A 5,225-nucleotide genomic window follows, 5' to 3' on the forward strand; every position below is an offset into this window, starting at 1 on the left:
AATGATACTCATACGTCAAAAACCGGTGCAGCGAGGACCAAAGAAATGAACAAACATACCCACATACATACATACATACATACTTACACGAATACATACACTCGAAAAACATAACCCTCCTTCGGGCAGTCGGGTAAATAGCATTAATCCTCCATTCGCAAACACCGTGATTGGCTGTTTAGGGGTTTCCAAAGTATTTTTTTTTAAATACTAAACACAATTTAAGAGCATGAGAGGTTGAAAAAGTATACTATCACTAATGGCTTTAGTCGACTTAAATAAACCGCCATAGGCACAAGATATAATATGTGATAATTATTCATCGGAATAAAATAGTAATCTAATTCACGGACTTATTTTATTCAGGTGATGACCACGTAATCACAATCCAAGCTTGTTAAAACGCATCAAAAGAATCGCCTCCCATTCCCGTGCATGGAAGGACAATAGGTTCCCGTAGGAAACAATTGCCTACGTTATTTATGGTGCCACAACATAGCCAGTAAATGGGACGCCCGCCTATTTGCATGTATCATTTTCTGTTTTAGTCAGCTCACAAATAGGGTGGCTTTGGTTAGCAAAATTTGTCTGTAATATTTGTATAATAATATAACAATAAGCTGCTCGTTTACAGCGCTGGATCTTACTGAGGATGTGTATGGATAAAAGGGATCTGAGCGTGCGCCTTGTTATGTTATGACTTCACTGCAGCAAACGATGTAGATTATAAGCATTCTTTAACTAATAAGCTCACTAGTTTTGCTGCAAAATATAGTAACTACAGTTTACACAGTCAACACGTACCTATCTACTAAGGTAGCATAACGCAGCGGAGGAAATACAATAAAAGCTTTTCGTTCAGTGGCTTTGGTGAAAATTCCTGGCATTTTTTGCGGATATGTCAAGCCAAGGATACGTTAAACCATCACGTTCGCTGTCACATTCGGAAAGAAGCAGTGACAAACAGGTAGGCCTAGTAGGCGTTGTCGTTGTGCTGTAGTAAAACATTAACCTCCATTGTTATACATAATATTAGTAGGATATAAAGTTGGTAATCATTGGCCTGTATATGTCCCACTGCTGGGCACAGGCCTCCTCTCAATACTCAACACTAAATATTTTATTGCTTTTCCACAATGTATGGTTACAGATGTTACAAAGAGATTATGTGATCACCATGGACCCTGTTGGGCACAGCAATATTTATACAAGAGGGCAGCTTTTATATAATTAATAAATTTTATCTTATAGCTAAATATCACAATCACATTAAACTGACTTACTTTTATGAAATTCTTAATCAATTAATATTACATCATGTCCCTTTTATCTATTAGGATTATTCATTAACATTATGTTAAATTTATCATCTATCATCTAGGTATTCATTTATTGAGTAGTAGCATTTTTCTATCATGAATTCTTTAAGTTTATTTATAATTTTCTTTTCGTTATTTTCGTTCTCAGAATGAGCATCAGCTGTAGCATGATTTGTCTGTGACTAGCAAGGGCATAGTTAAAAATAAACTAATACTAAGTTAAGTTTAACACACGTTCTTAAATTAGGAACGTGAGTTTTGATCTAATAGAAGCCGATGCAGGAATTGGTCAGCTCTTGGAGAAACTTGCGACATGCCTTCATGACTAGTCGATTCCCTTCAAAATGATATATTTGTAGTTAATTTGTAGTAAGTACATTTGTCAAGACTTTTTTTGTCTTTTACGAGTATCAAGCTGAAATTAATATCAAATAGTATGCTACCTAAATATACTTTTTTACGCAATTAAGTCCCGTGTTCTTGTTTGAACATGAAATTTTTAGATACTGTGTCTAATATAAAGTAAAAACTCTTTGGTCATATTTGCTCATGACGACTGACTACCCCACTTGAGAAAGAATTCCAAGGCACAATATTTTACTATTATAAACAGCCTTGTGAAGTTAGAGATGATATACTTTGATCTTTGACATACTCTCGTGGGATTTGCAAAATACTTATTATATTTGAGAGGCATAATACGACGGAGTATTACCTGGTAAAAGGTTTCAGGTTCAACTTTAAATAATGTCTTCTCAAGGGTTTTTCGGTGTTCTTTGTTTCTTTTTAGCTATTACGTAGATGATTTTTCTATTTCGGTGTTTTTGTGCCATCAATAAATAGGTGCAGATAAAAATATTATGCGAACCTAGGTATTGATTTTTGAAATCTGGGTATTGCTACAAAACTGCTGAGCTAAAATAAAATTTCGACTAATTCTTACAATTAAACAGATTATTAGAGTTTTTAGCAGTGAATCATAAAATAAATTTTCGCACATAAATTTTTAACAATCTGCCCCTTGAACAATGAATTGTCTACATTATTGCTTTTCACTTCTCTCGTTTGTAAAGTTACCTACTTCTATTGGACGTAGACTTTCTGTAGACTTTCTCTTCTCTTGGGCTTAAAGACTGTCCACGATAAAATCCGGCCATGCCTGATCTGGTGTATCTTTGTAATGAATGCTAATTTGCAAGCAGCACTTGCACGCACGTTGTATTGCAGAATTAAATTATACTTCCCCGCAATTCAAGTAAAAAAAAAAAGACGATGTCGTTAGTATAGTTCAATCATTCATACTCGTATATCCCATTTTATCTTCGTTATAATATCAACCCTCGCCTGCAGCTCGGGTAGATTATACTTTTGGGACTTTTGGGTAAAATAACGGGTTTTAATGCACTTGTTGTTATAATAAATCAACAATACCTCTAATCTGTCTCAATAATCTGCCTGTTTTGTTATAACTTTCTTAGGCATTAATACGAGTATCTATTATAAATTCACAAATAAGAATAGCCCCTGCAGTGTAGTAAAAAAAATCAACAGTACGCAGTTGGTAGGCACATAGCTCGCAGTTAGTTGGCAGCGCATTTCTGGCAGAACGGCGCTCCACTTCTTATCGCGACTTTTTGAGTAATTTATGACATGAAAATACTCTTGCCGGGTTATTCGAATCTATGTGCTAAAACTTGTTCGAGTTACTTTAGAACTACGCTTTCGGTTATCTTTTTAAACTTTAATCCAAGCGTTTATTTTAAGATTCCATAGCCCAAATAACAAAGCGGGACCGTTATAATTTTATCTTGTCCGTCTATTTCTCTATCTCTACTATTCTGCTTGTACGACACAGGTACTTTAGGAATGAAAATGTTCAAGGTGTCTTTCGTTAAGCGTTTTTCCGTTAAGTACCTAATGGTAGGTAAGTTTGTTAGCTTGAAAAGAAGGGATAAGTTCGCCTTTGTACTCCTGTTTAGTACGCATACAGCGTATGAAAGCATGGTATGAATTTGTACCAACCTCTCCAAAATAACTTATTGGTTGCCATATTTATGAAATGATCTGTGTTTAGAAGATTTCACTTAAATTATAATATTTGCAATTCTTCACATTTTAAGCTGTGAAAAAAAAAATAAGCGGAAAAAAATATTACTAAGATAAATAATACAATATAAAAATAATTCTGACTGGATATCCTTTTTTATTTAAGTAAATGAAAAAAATGTAGTTCTATTTTTCAATTTTATATGGCAGCCCACAAACCTTCATCTGCTGCGTGGGAACGGACGCCTTCGCGAGATTTTGTGTTTACTGTTTGAATTTTCGTGTATTTTGGTGTTTTGTTTTGTTAATAGCGTTGAGTTTGAGATTATTTCTCCTCCGCATTAACTTTTCTTTCACTAAAGTGCATTTATTCGAGACAGGACTAGTTTTTACCGTTATTTTCACGGCTGTCCTTTACTAAGAAACCATTCAACATGAGGAGATGCGAAATTTGTGGTATTCAAGAAAAACATTGTGAAAACAAAATGTTCTTTGCTAGATTTCCTCTAAGTGAACATGTGTAAGTAAAGTTACTGATAAATCTGATAATAGGTGTTGAGGTTATATTTGGCTGGCCGACGTCAATTCGTATTATATAGTATCACGACAATTAAATTTTATTTCAGTTGTAAGCAGTGGGTGAAAGTAGTTGGCAACGAGATTTCACAAAATCGGAAACCCGGCTGAAAAATAAAGCCATACCAAAATTGGGACTTCCCATGCCACCTCTTTCTGAAGAAATTCTTGAAGGGTTTCCCCTAAAGATGGCAAGAACAGCCAAGGTAAACACTTTATTTTATTTTCAATTTATCTCTATTGCAACTTGACTTACTGCATCTTATAATAATAATAATAAAAGATATTGATTTAATAGTTTGTTTACAAATTCTACATAGGTACATAACAAATAATAAGTACAATCAAACTATCAAAAGGGAAAGCGACTCAGCTTATGCCTGCACCTTGCAGAACAAAGTCCCTTGGCTAACAGGCGCTGTTTTTCAGTCGCCCCCATAAACCATAACCTTAATAAATACCATCAATACACATGCACATATTTTTTTTACATACAATATATGTTATAAATTAATTTGCTTCGTCATCAAATAATAATGCTAGGTATTTTGAGTGTATAGTATAGTTGCCGGTTAGAGCATTAGTAATAGACAGAAAAATTGGCTATACACACTAATTATATTTCACCTGTATAAGTTAGTGGAAGCTTCTGGCTAAATTAAACTTTGTTTCAGGTTCAGCTTTGGAGTTGCCCAGTGTGGAATATTTACATGCACAGCCTTCTACAAGTGGTGCGCAGTGTAAAACTGACAATACAACAGGTAAGCTATCACTGATAAAAATCTATACCTTATAGCATAATTTACAGTTATATCCAAATCAAATTAGTTTTTAACGCGACACACGTGACATGCGAAAATAACGTGAAATTTTCAAATTCAAATTATCAATTACTTTCAAATTGATTTCAAACTAATAACATAACACGTCACTAAGCAACTCTGCTACTTAAACTTAGAAGGCTCAGGCACGCTAGAAAACAACCGTTTTCTCGGACCTTCGCCCCCTGCAATAAACAGTAACTGACATTTCTATCTATAGATACCGGTGGCGTCTGTGGATCAGCTGGCACTATTTCAGTAGACTCGGAAGCAATTCTGTCCAGATTTATTACATCTAAGTCGTTCCATAGACGTGTTTATACCTTCTGATATACTGGATTGTTTGCGGCTCCCTTGATTGCGACTGTTCATCAAAATGGCTGTTTCGACAATCTACATAGTGATTAGACGAAATATGCGACGAGTTTAATTGGGGCTTCGCCAATGCAGGAAAAATATCGAT

This window comes from Choristoneura fumiferana, chromosome 12, assembly GCF_025370935.1.
Source record: "Choristoneura fumiferana chromosome 12, NRCan_CFum_1, whole genome shotgun sequence".
Classification (NCBI taxonomy): Eukaryota; Metazoa; Arthropoda; class Insecta; order Lepidoptera; family Tortricidae; genus Choristoneura; species Choristoneura fumiferana.